This window comes from Lissotriton helveticus, chromosome 1_1 (assembly GCF_964261635.1).
Source record: "Lissotriton helveticus chromosome 1_1, aLisHel1.1, whole genome shotgun sequence".
In the NCBI taxonomy this organism is placed as follows: Eukaryota; Metazoa; Chordata; class Amphibia; order Caudata; family Salamandridae; genus Lissotriton; species Lissotriton helveticus.
The window spans coordinates 621,008,790-621,027,687 of record NC_136057.1 but is presented as its reverse complement, the minus strand read 5'-3'; the positions used below and the strand labels follow the sequence as shown (position 1 = coordinate 621,027,687).

At 43.5% G+C, this 18,898-nt stretch overlaps 1 protein-coding gene across 18 annotated transcripts in view; it reads right to left on the bottom strand.

Annotated features, from left to right (window-relative positions):
• Positions 1–18,898, bottom strand: part of PPFIBP1 (PPFIB scaffold protein 1) — a 978,725-nt gene that overhangs the window by 886,745 nt on the left and 73,082 nt on the right. The window lies entirely within an intron of this gene.

Genomic DNA, 18,898 nt, shown 5'->3' with positions numbered 1-18,898 from the left:
CTAATGCCCAAGAGCATGTCAGCAATTCACATTTTATTACAGAGTAATTTCTTTGAAACGATTTCACAGTGGGATATGCATCTGAACCAACCCATTCTTTAAGTTTATCAAACTGTCTGATGACAGTACATATAGCACAATTACTGGCATCCATTGCTAACATGCAATCCTTTCCCAGAACAAAAAAGTTTTAAGACCAGGTGCTTGGGAGTCCTCCGATTTTAACCTTTTGAAAGTGACCTCATGATCTTCAGACCAACACTATTTTGCATTATTCTTCCACAGACACCTGAAAGGTTCTATTGTCTGAGCATAACTTTCTATTCATTTTGCATAAATCTCAAACAATCCCAAATAAGAGATCAGCTGTGCCTTGATTTCAGGCGACACAGCATTTACAATTTTTCCACATGCGTATGTTTGAGTTTGAAATCCTCCATTCTGATAGTCTTAAAAATATAGCCCTCATTAGTACATCTCATCTTGCTTTGCAACATTTAACGTCAAAACGTTTTATGATAGAGCTGTCAATACCTTCAGGTTCTCATTAAGTTCATCCAAGTTCTTGCCAACGATCAAAAATGTCATCTTTAAATGCTATACCCACAGAACCTTCAATCAAAATGTTCCTCATAATACGCTGAAAAACAGGCCACACTGGCTAGCCCAAAAGGAAATCTGCGATATTGATGATGTCCTTCTGGAGTTACAAAATGCTGTAAAAGTCTGGAATCTTTACAAAGCACACAATCCTATGATAGGCACTGGCTAGATATAAAATCCAGCGAGAACAGTGTGCACCTTCTGGAAATAAAACACCCATGTTCGGAAGAGGGTGAGCCTTAGCCGAATAGCAGGCATCCTCTTTGCCAGCTGTTAGAAAGGCAAAGGATGATTTCCACAAGATTTAATCTATTGTGTGAAACATTGGCAGTTCAGGGAACCACATGTCCTCTTCAGCCTCAGCACCAACAGCTGAGTCACCCAAAGTCTAATTTACTAGTTCGCATTCTCTGTGTCCCTCATGAGACCACAACGCACTCATTGACACTTGCACGCATACCAGTCAAACATATATATACAAACACATGCAGACATACGCAAAACATACCACAGGAACCCGTTCTGGACTTTTATGAATAGCTGTGTCTTCAAAACGTGCAATTCATCCAGCTTTGGGAGGCAAAATAGGAAATTTCCATCATAGTAATGTGGATTTCCTCTGCCTTTACACCAATGCATATAGGCACTTTGCTTGCCAGAGGGTGTGTACTGAATCTTCACCACATTCACTGTGGTTATTAAAGCCTTCACTCAGCTGGGGTTTTCCTCCATCCAGGTGGCACACTATAACAGTTGATTCCTTGAGACTGGTGTACAAGAAATTGTTGCTGATTAGATTGTGCCTGAACAGCACTATGGTTTAAGACCACAATAGTTCCACTTTCTGATAGGTCTGCTACGGATAGGTTACAGTACAACATTACGCGAAATTGGGATGGTGATGAAGACAGATACACGAGGTCACTTATGGGGAGGTAACTCTTGAAGCACATTGACCTCCTTTGTCGAGATTTTGAGACCCTTAGCATCCCTTGTGTGTTTTTTGATAGTTAGATTGGGGGATAGGATGCAAGCAGGTCTCTAAAGACTTTCCCCTTAGACCCTTCTCACGTTCTGTTTTTTGAGATTTTGGGAGACCCAAACAGCAGTAATCTAAACAGGATTTTGTACTAGGCCAGGGAAGACATTTTTTTATAAACCAGAAAGTGTACATAAAAAAAAAACTTCAAATCTATGAGGCGAGCTGCCATTTTATGAAACACCAACATATGTTTATCTGCTGGTCAAGTTTCTCTTTCCAATGGGAGAGATCGGGCACAGCCAGCTGCATATAGTCTCCTCACATTTGATACTTTAAATAAGAGAAGCTTTCTTCTACATCAAGTTTATGAATAATGTCCAAGCCAAACACAGAAAATGCTGTGTATTTTAACTTGATTACATATTGTTTGCTTCCATGTTGGTCTCAGTTTAGGTTCTTAGTGAAGGAGTGCTTGTGCTGATTATAAGCTAACAAGCATTGGCAAATCCAACATGGTTTTGCCTCTATTCGAGTTGATAGCATTGCCAATGTCTTTCTGCAATGTTGTACACCAGCACGGATGATTTTCAGCATGGCTTAAAGTTAGTGGTGTAGCATACAGGAGAATAGCATAGAGTGGACTGGAGTGGAGTGGCATACAGTAGAGTGGTATTGAGTGGCGGATAGTGGAATGGAGTAGAGTGGCGCAGCACATGACAGTTGTCGGTGTAAGTAACTAAAGCATCAATAGAGACGGCTGAAGGATGAAAGCAAGCCCTATGCCTCTGTTTAAAGCAGGAAAGCACATTGCATGTCCAAGAATAATACTGAAACGCTTTTAAAAGAAGAAAAAAATATTGTGTTTCAAAAAGACGAGAAAGAAAACGTACGTGGCTCAGGCTCCAGGGAGAAGTTACCACAAGAAAGACAGGGAAACTTACAGGAAATCAAAGGGTGCAAATTAGAGGAACAATAAAACAACTAATGATATCCTATTGGTGGTTGATATTACTCCTGAGAAGGGAGCACGTTTCTTTTCCTTCAATAAATATGGGCAACATATACTGAACTGAATATGCTATTTATAGAGGGCACTGTGAATTTGGAGATGTGTTCCAGCCCTAAGATACAATAAAGCTGCAACAAAAAGTTGAAAATAGAGTGACCAAGAAGGTAAAACAGACAATGCCTGCTGGAAAAAGAGCAAGGTTTTTAACTCTTTATGAAAAATGAAAATAATTGAAACTTTTCTGACTGATGGTGGCAGATACCAGATCTTGAGAGCTAGAAATGAAAAGGAGCATCCTTCCATTTTGGACTGATACGTTCTAGGATGTAGAGAAGATTAGTATCCGTGGATCTCAAAGATTGAGCAAGTATATAGCTTTTGATACACATTTTCAAAAAAATGTGGACGTTTATTGACCACAGGTTTATGAAAGCTACATGAGATCTTGAAGATCAGTTTCTTTATGGGAAGTCAATGGAGATGAAAAAGAAAGCAAGAAATGGTCCTAAGCAGTCAGAGAACCAAAAAGACATCAAGTGTATTGTATAGATGGGAAGACCAAGATAAACAGGTTAAAAAACTCGTTTTGCAGTAATTAGAACTTGAGTAACATTTTCCATTGAAAGGTATGTACAGGGAGAGGATTTTCTCAAGTGACAGGGGACAGATAAGCAAGAGCATGCCGGCTTGGATAGCTGTGTTTCAAAAGAAAATGAGAGGTCATAAATCATAAAATGATTTATTGCATGAGTGACTGCCTTAGGAGCTACCCATAATCGTGTGACAACCAGCTTCCAATAATATGAATATAGGGCAGCCCAAAGAAGAGAATCTGTTTTCTCAAAGTTTAATTTGAGATGACAGACAGCTGCCCAAGATGAAATTTAACAAAGACAATTATACAGTTTTGAGAGCTGATCTTGGATTGGTTCATTTAACCATCCTCAGAACGATTTAGTTATCTGTCGAAGGACTCAATTCACACGAATTAGCACAGTGTTGACCTGATTAACTGAGGAGGGTGTGGTTAACACAACAATTAGTCTGTTGTACACCAAAGTTCTGGGATTTTTCACCACGGGACAATGACTGATGCATGCTATATGCCAGTGACTCCTACAGGATAATCGCTACCTAACAGCTCTTTTCCAAAAGGAGTATGCCCCCTTTGGAACTTCTCTCCACAATTCTTCAAGCAAACCACATTTTTTTAAATAGTACAGCTCTCCTTACATTTTTTTTTAATATTTGCATGGAAAAGCGGTATTGTGGGAAATTTGCATTTTACAAATGGTCAGCCCAGATTTTGTTTCTTTTTCTGGACCCCATTTTTGCTCGTATTAGGACTGTTTTGAGTGACAGTGCTGTTCAGTGCCACAGTGCATGGGGGATTGCCCTAAAATGGAATTGGTAAAATGAGTTTCGCCAAATTGGTCTTTTTCACTGTCCAGTAAGACCATTGTAGATGGTGCAGAAAATACACATACTGGGTGGATGTTAAATGTCATATGTGGGAATCACCCACATGACTAACACAAATATATGTCTGCCATAAGCACCACTGTGTTCCGGCTTGGCTGCAGTTTAAAAGTGAAGCATGGAGACATGCAATAGAAAATTGTATTTGCCATGTAGGAAAAGTCTTTTTTATATATTGTCTCCTCTAAAGTGTGCATCGTAAGGATGTGAATATCTGAAATGAGGGCTCACTACTGAATGAGGTGCATTCTCTCACAGCGAAATAAAACACAAAAGCCATTTCATCACTGTGTAGGGTTTGCTAGACTTTTTCCTTGACAGGCCTAGGTAGAATTTAAATGTTGAGTTCTTATCTCCACCCGAGAACATGCTAGGAAAAGAATGCCTCAAAGTAATTTCCTTATTTCCAAAATCAGATTAAATAGTGAAATCAGATTTGTTAAACCTTGAGGGAACGAGTAACTTTATAAATATGTTACTTTAAGCTGCTTAAGAAAGAACTAGATCTGTGAGGAGATCAACTTAAGTAGAAGGCCCTGAGGGAAGAAAGAAGACTCCAGAGACTCATTTCTCCTGCTGGAGGAAAAGGACTCACTTCAGAACAAAGGGTCTCCAGTTGACTTCTCTCCAAGGGTTAAGTAATTGGCCTTCTATCTACATGCTTCAGAAAAACAAAAAGCAGAAGGACTCCTGACTCTAAGAGGACCCAGATGACCAAAGGATTGGACCCTGCAGGAGACCTTCCTGGAGAGACCCGATGCCACAAATCTGCTCCGAGGAGCTAGAGTCTGCCTGACTAACTGAGGAGTTTTTCCTGCTGTTGGAGACTGACGATAAGGTCAAATCTTTTACCAGGATTGCCTGCTTGGTTGAATTTCAATGGTGCTTTACAAATTCTAAGTGTTTTTTTTCGTAGATATATCTCGAGGTCCCCTTAACCTATTTTACTCACCTTGGTGTCTTTTCTCCATTTTTCTAGATGGATTTGTGAATTTATATTGTGTTATTTTCTCAACTATGAAATTGTTGGTTCTGCCGGAACCTAATAAGCACTTCTCTAAGGATTGCCTGCTGCTTGTGTCATAGCTACAATGGCTGAGCAGATATTCTCCCAGAACTGTATTGAGACCAAACCAGATTGTGTTTAATAAGTTTGTAGCAGCAAGCACTCCACCAAATTAACAACCCAATTTCTGACAGGTATCCAATGAGGAAAGGCTGAAGGTGGCAGCCTGCATCCCGGACATGAAAATGTGATCAGCTTTGGCGGCCTGCCTCCTTGCAATTGAGCGCAGTGTCTTCTTTTTGGATTACTTAGTGGGGGTACATTCCCATCCCCTTGCTCCGCCCCTAGGTAATCCCATGGTACTGTGCAAGTGGGAAAAAGTACAGTGCTGAAGAGTACATGGATTCAAGTCTGCGAATCATACGTAATAGGGGATAAAGAGTCCACAAAGCAGGAATACATGTATGGACCTTCATCTGGCTGTCAAGGATTCGGATAGAACTACGGGGACCATTATAAACATCCACACAGCCAATTCAACAACAAACTAAAAGCATTAAACACACCCAGAAATGGACGATGAGCATATTTGTGCTTTTTTAGATCTGGGTCTGGACATTGCAGCTGTCAGACATCGCAAACAATATACAGAGTGTGTGTGGGGGGGGGGGGTGTAATGCCCAATAAATTTCAACGATTGGCCTTCTGTAAATAGTCTCTCAGGGTTTGGCTTGAGATGTTGTCAGCCACCTCTTGGCTCAGACCGGTGTAATATTAATTGCTCACCTAATTCTGTTTGGGTGTATACCTCTGTCTACAGCGGAGTGCTTGCAGTGAACTGCATGAAGGACTATTTTAAAACAAAAAGCCCTCTTTCTGCTCCTGCTAGCTGGCTCCCTTCCATATCCTGTGTTTTGCTCCAATGTCTAATGCTGGATTTTTTTTTCTATTTTGAGATGAAACTTTACCTTTGAGGTGTTGACCTCCAGGGAGGACAAGGGGATCTAATATTTCTTTTAAGGCAGAAGGCACAGAGCCTCTGTAAAAGACTATGGTATTCTGGTTGGCTGACAGCCAAAGGCAGGAGTAAAATGACAGTAATAGTGTTAATATCACAAATGCTACTGTACTCTAACCACGATCCCAGGGCAAGCATGGAAAAAGCCAATCTGGCTAGCATGTAAGCCAATATTAAACAAGATATCCACCCGGCTGCACTATTATTTCATGGCTGTGAACTTGTAAAGCTGAAAATGAATGCAATCTTCATCACCTACGACTTATTATTTTGTGTATAAACCCTTAATATACCTTTGCCGTGTATCGCATTGCTGATCTCAAAAGCTTGGCAAAAACTGTCTGTAGCCAGGGGCTAAAGCTCAAGAAAGCATTACAGGGAATAGTTCTGGTCCATCACCCGTGATACATGAACACTGCCTCCTCATTTTTCCACCTACTGTCCACGAGAAAGTAGTGTGGGTGCCTAGGAACACCGTACCTCCTTGCTTAAGCACTGAAAACTCCATTGCTTGTTACCCGCTCTATTCCTCTTCCAAAGGTGTCTTTTACATGCACATAAGTACCCTCCATCAGCCTGCTCTCTTCTGGGATATCACCTTAGGTATTGGCCAGTAACACTGGTTGTGGGGCAGCGTGGACCATGGAGAGCCCGTGCATCTGGATGCACATTACGTGCACGTGGCTCTTTTGTAAATGGTCTGATTATGCAGTGCGGTCATGTCTTTACAGAAAATAATGAACAAGGAAGCTGCAAACCTATTGTGCTTTAGGTTTGGACCCCTAAAAGCTAGGTCTTGCAACCCATCATATAAGCAAAAAAAATTGGAGTAAACAATTTAACAATCTAAGAATTTGCCGCCATTGGGCGAGGATGCCACAATATAAAACTTTACAGCAGCTGAGAACAAGTAAAACAAGTATTTGCAATATAATGGGTCTCGCATCAACAACAGTTTCAGCTATTGGCAATGCAATAGCTGAAACTCTCACAAATGCGAGACCTATTGAATTGCAAATATTAGTTTACTTGCGCCGGAGCGGCACTTTCACATTCAGGAAGGCCGCGCCCCTTTCTGGAGAAAAGCCACATCTAAAGAAAGGGGTGTGTCTGACATTAAAGTGAAACCGCGGCATGGGGGCTTTGACAAAAAAAGCATCTATTTGTCAAGTTGACAACAAGATGGTTTTTTTCTTGGTAAAAGTGCCCATGCCGCGCTCTCTTTAATGTCGGCAGTGTACCTTTGCTTAGATGCAGTTTGTGTACAGAAAGGGGCGCTGCCTCTATGAATGTGAAAGCGCCGCATGGGCACTAGTAAACTAAATAAATAAGCAAACAAGTAAGCGCGGCCGCTACATGTGGACCGGGCTGCTAAAACACATTTTAAAAAGTGCCCGCTATAGTTAAAGCAGACGGAATTAGTAAAAAAATAAATAAATAAAAGCAGGGTAGAGGCTGAAATAGGGGAAGAGCATTAAATAAAATAGTGATCACCAACTAATAAAGCAGACCATGTAACACCACCAGTAAATTGCCCAGTCGTTATGGGAGGTAACAAATTCAGACAAGGCGGTACCAAGGAAGGACTAACAAGCCTAAAAACCCAGAAGCCAGCGTTTGCGAAGGACAATGACACAAGCCAATTAAAAATATGGGCGGAGAGTGGGCGGGGTGATAGAAAAAGACGACTGTATCCGCATGCGACCAAGATTGTAGGGCCATTCTTCATGGGATAGAAAGTTGAATAAGCGCTGCCAAAGACAACAGGTCTGGCCCTGACAAACAGGCTATGTTTTATTTACTTTTGCGCAAATATGTAATGTGCAACAAACAAAAAAAAAAAAGAACATTAAAATATAAAAACAAAAAGGAATGGCCAAAGAAAACAAGCACCCCTTTTCAAGCAAGTATCCACATGAAATCAGGCAAAATGTGGTTAATCACATTGCAAGGCAATTAATGGGGAGACCCATTGCCCCATTCGGAGGTGAGTGGAAGCAAAATGTGAAGGATACAAACATACCAATTCATGAAGATGGTTGAATGAGAGCCCTCGAATGTATGCATAAATACATGTTTTTATTATGAATCCTTTATAAAAATGTGAGGCTGGTGAGAAAACAAATATTCTTGAGTTTGCCACTGGAATTAAGACCCAGATGTTGAAACTATGAAGCCCGCCGTGATCGTTTAGCTTACACTATGAAATATGTAGCATGTAATCTGGTATAAAACACACATGCACATCTGTTCTTCTAAACCGCATTATTACACTCAATCTAGTGAACTGGTAATTACCAAAACACTCACAGCATATAAACAAGAATTATATTTATTTGCAAAACAGAACAAAAATAAATTTAGTCACTGGAATTCTGAAGAATGTCCTTAAAACTACCAACATAAAAACCTCAACATAGGAAACTTGCAGTTCTTTTTCTTGCCTTTATAAAGACCACCATCCTTCAAAGTATGCCACAATTCTATGTGAGGACTGTAGGAGAGTGTTATGCTTCTCTATCTTTACTGCAAAACCTCCAGCAGCCAATAAAAACACAGTAAACAAACAACATTTCCCAGAAGACCATCAACAATTTAGGGGTCACCCACCCTATATTACAGACCTACAGTCCCACGAGGACTCCGCCACTTTCTTTGGTACTCCAGCCACAACTAAGTATCGCCTCTATATTGCAACTGTTTATGATGTATTCCTGATTGTTAAAGTTGCTATAGTTGTCTAATCTGTGACTTTGTGAACCATGCAGCGCACCTACCAATTTTACACCTAAGGGCCCCCTCCCGTACTGCAGTCTTCTTTCTTCGCATCACTCGGCGGCATAGTATCTGATCCTGCGCAGCTTACTCGGAGGGAACCACATGGTGTTGTCAGAGGCTTTGCCCGCAAGCTGCAAGACATTCGGGCAGCTGCCACATTGATCACCCCAGATCTGGTAACTGGACCCCACAACATGAAGTCGGTGCATACCTACATGCCCACCTATGCAAAGGGTTCGACAAGGATGTACGAGCTAGGCTCGGGAATGAATGTCCCCACCCGACTTTGGAAGACAGTCTGGCTGATATGCCGGAGGTTCATACCAACATGAGTACCTTTCAGAAAAAATTCTCCAAAGACACTATAAAAGGTATTGATACATCCTGGCTGTCATGCCAGGACTGCTTGCTGGATGTCACTGGATCATTGTCAAAGACCCTTGAGATAGCAGTTGATGCTATGGAAATGGTTAATCCCATTGATCCTGAGGTTTGGCGGGTTGGGCCCAGCGCGCCATTTGCCAGGTGGGCAATCAAACTGAGCCATATCTAGGGAGCACATGAACTCAATCCTTATGGGCACAGACCCAAAACTTTCATAATTAAAATCCGTGGAGGATGGGCTTGTCGCTATTGGCCTCCTATTTGGCGACCCTTTTAACAAGGTTCTGGGAAAATTCATCAATACTTTCAAGGCCCAATTCTCCCTCAAAAAAAGTCTTCCACTCCAACCTTTTTGCCAGGTCCGTGCATTTCCGAGATCACTTGATATGCCTTCCTCAGACGCCTCCAACACGTTTGATGATCACCAAAGCACCTCCTGGTAGGATGATGGCAGTAGCAACACCTTCTATCCCTCCCACTCCAGCCACTGCAGAGCCAGGCATGGGAGGGATGGCTCTTGATTTAGAACACACGGAGGACAGCAGCTGTCAATTCTGTCAATTATAGGCGAGCCGGATTTCTCCATTCAGGTATCATTTTGGGGGGGGGGGCGAACTGGTCTCTTTTCACAATTGGGCCTCAGATAACTCAGGACGCCTGGGTCCTCCATACTGTCCAGAGATATCAGGTACAATTTTATGGGACCCCCATACCAACAGCTCACTCCTCATCTGTTTTTTCCCCTTCCAGACCAGGCAGTCAGACGACGAGATTTGAAATCTGTTAACCAAAGGTCCCATTTCCCTCCTGTCTCAACATTTGAGAGGTTTTTGAAGAACCATCTTCTTGGTTCCCAAGAGGGGTGGGGGTTACAGACTGGTTCTCAACCTTGGGGACTTCAACAACTGGGTTGGTCAACGTCATTTCAAAAGGGAGGGTACGCACCTACTCAAAGACCTCCTAAGGGAAGGTGACTGAATGGCCTGGCTCGAACTGAAGGACACCTACCTCACCGTCCGGATTTTTCCCTTCTCAGAGCCTACATCTCCAGTTCCAATGGTGGAACGTCTTATATGAATATTGTGCTCTGCCGTTCAATCCATCTTGTGCCCCTTGCGGTCAGCAAGTTATTGAAACCTGTGGAAAAACTCTGACGAACTTGAGGGGTGCACCTCATAATTTGCCAGATGATCTCCTTATTCTGGCCCAGGAAGAGGATCTCCTCCAGTCACACTTCAACAAGACCATATCTCTTCTTCAACAGTTGGGTTTCCTTCTGAATTTAAAGAAACTCTGGTTGATACCTTCACAATCAATAGAACTTCCAGATAGGTTCAGTGACTGCGCAGTTCTCATTGCCCCCTCCGAAAATCAAGGGCGTAAGTGGGAACTGAAGTCCCTTCTATCCAAGGAGGTGGTATCTGGGAAACCGGTGTCTCGAATTGTGGGGTTGCTCACATACTCAATTCAAGCCAATTTTCTGGGTTCCCTTCATTATTGAGCTCTCCAGCAGCTCAAAATTCATCACCTCCGAAAGAGCCTGTCCTATTCCAACTTGGCTCCCCCATCTCTGGAAACCAGGGTGGAAATGGAATGGTGGCTGAGTCACATGGACGCCTGGAATGGCAGGGCAATTTACGGTCCTTAACTAGACATTGTCAGAGTCACACGAGTAGGGGAGGTCTGGCGAGCCCGCAAAGGTTTGATCTCTACGGAGGGGGAGGGAGGTGAAGAAACATGACTTGTTCCGGTTAACTTTTTTCCCACCCACAAGGGGGTTTCGCGAATCATCTTTCATTCACTTTTCCACCCCTTTCCAGGCATCTATGGTCACCTAGGTTAATGACAACTTCTTTACCCCTGTGCCACCATTGAGGTAGTGTGTGTAGGGATGAGTTCGGGATGGTCTTCTTTCTAGTTCACATGTCGGGTGACAGCAAGGGCCCCCAATCATCGACTACTATAAAAGGAGCAGCCCAATAATAAGCTGTCATATCTTGTATGGTGATGCCTCTATTGTATTGGTTTCGCTGAATTGTGCCCAGACCTATTCTCGGATGTCCCTTGTTCCAGATTAGGGTTCGTACTCCCCCCCCCCCCCCCCCTAAATCTTTGTAAAAATTTACTCTTTGACCTTATAGTGTTTTGGAGGATATATAAAAGTTTCAGTAGTGTTATTTTATATACATCAGGGCGCTGCCAATCAATGTCAATGGCAGTTTCCTCCATCTTTCCTCGTCTGCATGAAAATCAGCCAGGATCCCCCAAATATTGTGCTCTAAGCCGTCTTCCCTGCTAATTACCCAGATAACGTAAACCCCTCCTTATCAACTTGGAATCGGCCCTGGAGATCACCTAGGTCAAATGTCACCCTGCCAGGTATAGACTAGATTTCTCCCAGTTAATTCTATATCAGCATGGGCCCCATAGCTTTCAACTTTTTGAATAGCTCTGGAAATGTCTTTTGTGGCTTGGTAACGTATAGGAGAATGTCATCGGCATATGAGATTAGTTTGTACCCCTGCACGACTTCTCTTTAAACCCAGAGAGACCTGGATGTGTGGGAACAATGCATGACAATGGTTCCAGCATGGGGCTAACATTAATGGTGTCAAGGGGCACCCCTGTCGTGTGCCCGGTTCAATTGGGAATTCTGATGACAGTTTCCCGTTTACCCTCACTTGTGCCACCGGGTCATTATATATAAATGTAATCCAGGTCCTAAACTTGGGATCGAAGTCATATTTCCCCAGGACGTGTCTCAAGAAAGGCCAATGGATGGTGTCAAAAGCCTTCTTAGTGTCTAGGGATGAAAGCAAGTGTGGATCTTTGCAGCTCTGTATGGTTTCAAGCCAACTATAAAGCCTATGGAAGTTGATCCTAGTGGACCTCAGGCATAAAGCCTGATTGATCAGAATGGATTAGGCCACTGATGCTCTTTAGAAGTTGTTTAGTGAGGATAGCAACCTGAATCGAAGTATTGATGTTTAAAAGCGAAATCGGGCGGTAGGAGCCACATTCTGTTGTGGGCTTCCCAGGTTTATGTAGAATGACTATCATGGCACTCCTGAGGATCAGTAGGTCGACATTTCTCTTTTAGAGTTCTGCTGGAATTCCGTTAGGGCCCAGAGTTTTCCCAGATTTTAGATCTCCTATAGCAGTCTGCACATCTAGCTGATATATGGACTTCGTCATGATAGCTCTCTATATGGTGAGCCTTAGCTAGTGGGCGTGCGCCTTAGAAGGCGAAGTAATATCTAGCAAACTTGTTAATGATTTCCCCGGCAGAGGCATATGTGTTGCTGTTTGCCTTGTATTGCGTGCATCCGTCTCAACTCTACCTCCCTCTTGCCCAGCCATGCCAGTAGTCTCCCTGCTTTGTCACTAGCATTATAAAAGACACCGCCGTGGGGCCTGAATTGGGGTCCTAGCTTGGTGGGGGGCTAGTGCCTGGTAATCCTTACGGAGGATCGCAATGTAACGCAGTACAGAGGGGTCCTCTGTCGCCACCTGAAATCCCGCTTTCGTCGCTGCTCACTCAGATAACTTCTCTTCTTTGTTTCTCTGGGTTGTCTCAGGCAATTTGAGTACATTTTATCCAATTTAGGGCGGCATTATGTATGACCCAACACACCCCTTGCAACTGGTTTATTTTCCCTTTTACATCCCTTTTTTCCATTGTGGGACCGATACGCGCTCTTACGTGACTGGGCCCACAATAAGCTGAAGCAGGGTGTGGCCTTCGCCCGCAAGAGGGCACTGCTCAGGCACATCTTGCAGCGCACTTCTCTCTCCCATTCATAGGAGGTGAGCGAGTGTCGCAGGAGCCTGCAAGCCATCGCCCGCTGTCCACAATGACACCCAGAGTGCACTTGGTCCGCAATTCCCCGCATTGGTTCTTGTTGATGCCCCCACTGGGGGCCTGGAAAACACAATACTCGCTCGTACAGTCTATGGGGTTGTACTGGCACTGTAGCCCCTGAAGGCCTGTGTGGGCCAGGTCTCGGGTAGCAAAGCCCTGTGATGCCTAAGGCGTGTGCATGTCCCTGGGACTTGTGCCCTCCCAATTGTGGGCCTCTGGCCCACCCACATTGTCGCCTGGGCTCCCACCCAGCTCCATAGTTTGCATGTGTATATGTAATCAGAAAGGAGGATTACCTCCATCTTGCCTAAACCCATTTTCATAGGGCCCTATACCCTATCAGCACAGTCAAAAACACTCAGGAAAGGGGTAATAGGTACATATGGATATGCAGGCATCCCAGGCTACATATGAGGACTCCTCCTCCCTCGCCATCCTACAGTGACACCTCAATTTATAGGGGGTGAAAGAGCTTATGAGGCCTATGGAACAGTGCCTCCAATAGAATTGCAAAAGAGTGCGCAAACATTTCAAAACAAAATGGTGCCCAACACAGAAAAGCCCAACAGGATGCCCCGAGGAAAGGTTGTCCACCACTAAAGAAGAAATGTGAGGAAGGGGTAGACAGGGATGCGTTTGCATGCCTGAAACAAGCTGTTGTGGCCAAATCAGCACCTCAGAAAGGCCTAATTGAACCCGCTTTGACTTCCTCTGAAAACCCTCGCCCGGATACTCTGGGCCAGCAAGAAGAAGACTGCCAGAGGAACTCAGACGATGCTGCGGGCTCTTCGAGGCCTTGCCGCACGGCAACTAAATACCGGCGAGGATCCACAACTAAGGTGTGCAGGACAACCTACCCGGGTTCAGCTCCCTCAGAAGTAGGATATAGGCAACTAGTCTGGTGATTAGAAATTGGGTCATTTAATAATTACTGATTCCAACCACTCATGTAGATTAGGAATTATTGGTCTTGAAGAATTGCCACGTGATTCTTTGGGGACTGACCATGGCAAGAAACATGCAGACCCACCAGCTATCATAGATCATAATTTCTGGTGATAGCACACACCTTGTTTTAATACAGGCTAGGGGACTCAATGATTAAAACTTTTTTAGAGGGCCTTCTGACCTTTTTTTACCTGCACTCCTCTATAGTCATAGCTAACTAAATCACTTCACACCCCCAAACCCAAGCTTCATACATTTCAAAAAGGTATACCGAAAAGATCTCCACTAAAGAGCCCCCTTGTGGTGGCCGCCATGCTTTGCAGCACCGGTCTGAACTGGAGCTTGCCCAATAATGAAGCATGAAACTCTTGCTCCTAGAGTCACACTTTCCAGTGACTCATTGGGACTTGACTGACCTGGTCACCACACTTCAGTATAGGAACAGCATCCCCTACTCAGTACATTATAGTTATTTTAAGAGCATGTATGCTGGACCCTCAAGTGCTCCTGCCCTCCACCCCTCATGTGAGAATACCTTGGATATTACAGCCAGGGTATTTTCCCCAGATGGGGGTTGATTTTTGAGTAAGTAGGCGTACCAAGTCAAATACTCATACAGCAGCTTACCCAGCTTTCAGTGATTCCCCCAAACTGTACGTGGAGCGCTGCCTCAAAGCATATGAGGAAAGGACTAAAGAGGTCCACCTTCTGGACGAAAAAGAACAAGAAAACCATACAAAGCAGTGTCTTCCCACACAACAGCCCAAAGGGTCCGTTGGATGATGCAGGAAGCTGGCACAGATACCAAAGTGTTTACATCGCATTCCTCAAGGGGAGAAATGGTTATGAAAGCCTTCTGCTTGGGGGCATGTCTAGAGGACCTAATGCAGGCAGCAGATTTGTCCTCAGGCTACCTTTAATAGATTCTACTTTAAGCAGGTGGTTGAAGTGGCTCAATTGGTGGTGAGTAAGCTTTTTTTCTAGCATAATCGTCACCTCCAGTACTGACATTGAATGAAAATGTGTCTACAACTTGAAGGTAAATTTCAATTCCATTAAAGGACACGGAGGCGCAGATTATCCCACCCGGCGGTCAAGCGAGACATGGACCATCGCCGTTTTGTAGTAAGTTAGTAAGTTTTTCCATAGAGAAGATTACAGTTATTTAACTTACAGTCATTAAGTTTATTAAATTCCCCCGTTCTATTTATGATGTAACTGGCGGCCATGGTGTTACCCGTTTTGACAAAGGATGGTTCGGAATGATGACTGACAAAGCATGTATTTGCAGGTAATGACAGATCAAACCAGGATGTGTGAAACTGAACTCATGGCGTGATTCGCGTGAAGACAGGCGGAGTTCAGGCAGTGACAGAGAACTATGTTTAGGAACCACGCTGTGGACATTCTTGAAGGACTTATGAATAGTTTGTTTTCCCTAATGTTCATGGGAAAAGTAGTTTTGAAATGTTTTTAAATGGCTGCTTTTTTTTTTTTTTTTTTTAAACAATGCATTAAAAGCGAAGGAAGAAAGCATAATCCCCACCTCTGAGTCCCTAAACTAAACATCAGGTTGTTAGGCTAATTTGAATTCCCTCACTTTTGCTGCACTGCAGATTTATAGCCCCACTGTTCACTGGTTCCTACTTAATACATCCAAAATGTAGAAATTTAAGCGTACCCTACAGAAGTTTTTTTTTTTAACAGGGGTTTATATAGCCCGAACTTGACACGAATCTGGTATCAGAGCGCTTTACATAGCACCAGTTGCATTACATGAGGACACATTCATTTTTGGTAGGCACAGGGAGATTAAGTGATTTGCCCAGAATCACAGGATGTTCAACATCATTGCCGAGACTCGAACCCAGTTCCCCAGATTCGAGGTTGACTACCCTAGCCATAAGGCCAACTCCTCCTGGAATTCATCTTTCCACCAAACTATCTGGCGATATTGCATAATAAATACTAACACATACATAGATTATCTGTAATTCTTTCCTTATACTCCCAATACAATATCACCTATGAACACACCAACAGTCTGACCACAAATTACTGCCACCTCTCACTGGTCAAACCTCTTACTGTACTCTTATTCTGAGAGGGTAAATCATTCACCGGCACTTTATTGCCTTCACTTAACTGCCTGCCCTCTTTACCACCTTCAGTATTGTACTGCCACTACATAGTTTTTAATGCCTAAGTATATAATCAAAGTGGAGAGGGGCTTAGGCGCACAGCGTCAAATTGCAAGGTTAGTTGATGAAGGAGCCGATTGTGGGTTGAAATAGTATAAAGGTGCTCCAACAGGCGACGCAACTGGCCAAGTGCGTCCTGATGCTTAAGATGAGTGTGTTACGTGGGTACGTGGACACATCCCTGTGTAGTGGGCACACTTATGGAGTTCAGAATAACTGACTCAACAGAAAGTTCAATGAAAAGAATAAATGAGGAGTCCACACGAAGGTGTCATCATATGGTTAATTTTTAGTGGTTCATAAGTTCTTGTGTTTAAAGCGTTACATCACGCAAAACAATTGAATGCAATCCAACAAAGTTTTTCAGAATGTGCTCCAATGCATTTCGGACTATAAGAAGTCCTTTGTCAAGGAGCGCTGCGGAGGGATACAAAAATGCAACTTAGATCAACGATGCAGAGCGGTGAAATAGATAACGTAAAATACAATGTGCTGTGATAATAAATTCCACATGCATGCGCGGATAAATGGGTTCAAACGGTGTCACCCGTATCATGCAAATGAGAATGGTGGAAATTAAAATATGCGGGGTGTCTAGGAGGGGACCGGTGAATGTGCAGATGAGATCGGGAGCGTGACGGCGGAGGTCCGCCGGGTAAGCCATGCAGATGCAAACGAAGGAAGTTTATGACAAAAAGTAAAACGGGTCTCACACTAACGCACTCGACGGAAGGCTCACATCAGTGCTGCAAAGAAAGGGAGGGGATTATGAGATTTGGCAAACGCATAGAGCGTAGGCTTAAAGAACCCTGAAGGGCATGCAGGAGCAAGTTACTTACTGTGGAGAGGTTCACAAGGTGGACCGGCTATCACGAACTTCGCGGAGTTACTGCGGAGTTCACTGGGAGGATGAGTGACATTGAAATAGACGAAGGACACCAAAGTGAAAGGAAGTGAGGGCGGCCATCTTAGAGTGGAGTGTAGTGGCTAAGGAAGTGTATGTACAGAACAGAGGACAAGGCATCAAAACATAACAATTACAGGTAACAACTAAGTTCAGTTCGGTCATTGAGGCCAAAAGGTTTCAAAGACTGAAGTCTATAAATCCACGAGGTTTCTCGTTGTAAGAGGGTCTTGTTGTTATCCCTGCCCTCAATGTGGGCAACCATTTCCAGTACAAGGTATTTCAATTGTGCCACACTATGGTGGGCTTCATTGAAATGAACAGCCACATTTGATTTAGTATTCTTTGTCCTGATGTTTGACTTGTGTTCGTTAAGTCTGATTTTAATTTTTCTGCTGGTTTTTCCCACATAGGACTTTCCACATGGGCATTTGAGCAGATAAATTAAGTTAGCTGAATCACATGTGGCGTCTACGTTGAGGTTGATGTTAAAGCCTCTCATTGGGTGATTCATGGTGTTGCCTACAATGACATTATTGCAGTTGCTGCAATGGTGACAAGGGCGAGTGCCCGTGTGGTGGGTTTTCGTCGCAGTTGGTTTGGATAGTATTTCTTTAATGTTCATCGGTCTACTGTACGCGAAGATGGGAGGTTCTTTGAACAGATCGCCAAAATCTGGTTCCGATGATAAGATGCGCCAGTGTTTTAAGATGGTTTTTTTATAGATCTTACTTGAGGTGGAGTACCTAGAAACCAGTGCCATTCTGGAGGTAGAATCCTTCTTTTTGTTTTTTAAAGCTTCTGACCGTGGGATCAATTTTACTTTGTCTTGAGCTTCTTTTATGACGTCATGTGGATAACCTCTGGTCGAGAATCTCCCAGCCATGGATTGGAGTTGAACATCTCTTTGATCAACATTGGATACAATTCGGGTGACTCTGAGCATCTGGCTAAACGGTAAATGTCTCTTTAGGGAATCCTGGTGAAAGCTGCTGTACAGGAGGGTATTGTTGCGGTCGGTTGGCTTTCGATAAAGATCTGTCTCGATGCCCTCAGGGGTAATTTTCACTAGGACGTCTAGGAACGTGATTTCTTTGTTAGAAATGTTCCAAGTCAGTTCGATCCGGTCATCTTTAGAGTTTAAAGTGTGTAGTGCTGATTCCAAATGGTCACGAGAATCTTTCCAGATGAAAAATAGATCATCTATATAGCGTGCGTATAACTTAAGGTTGGCATTCCAATCTGTATTCGTTAGTATGTGGTCAAGTTCAAAGTTGCCCATATAAATGTTCGCGTACGTGGGCGCGGCACAATTGCCCATGGCCATCCCGGACATCTGAAGGTACCATTGTTTTTCAAATGAAAAATAGCTATGGTAAAGGGTAAAAATCATAAGTTCTAAAATGAAAGCTTTCATGACGTCCGTGATGTCGGATCTCAGTAGTGCTTGTTCAATGGCCTCAATCCCACCGGCATGGGGGATGGAGGTGTATAAACTTTTGACGTCAGCCGTACACAGCAAAATCTCTTCATCCTCGTTAATTTCAATAGCCTTTAGCTTATTGATGAAGTCGGTGGTGTCTCTGGTGTAGCTCTTTAGGTTGGTAACCATCGGTTGTAAATAGCGGTCGATGAACTTGCCAATCGGTTCGTGGATTGAACCCCTTGTAGATACAATTGGTCGAAAAGGTGGATCCATCAGGTCTTTGTGAATTTTTGGGAGC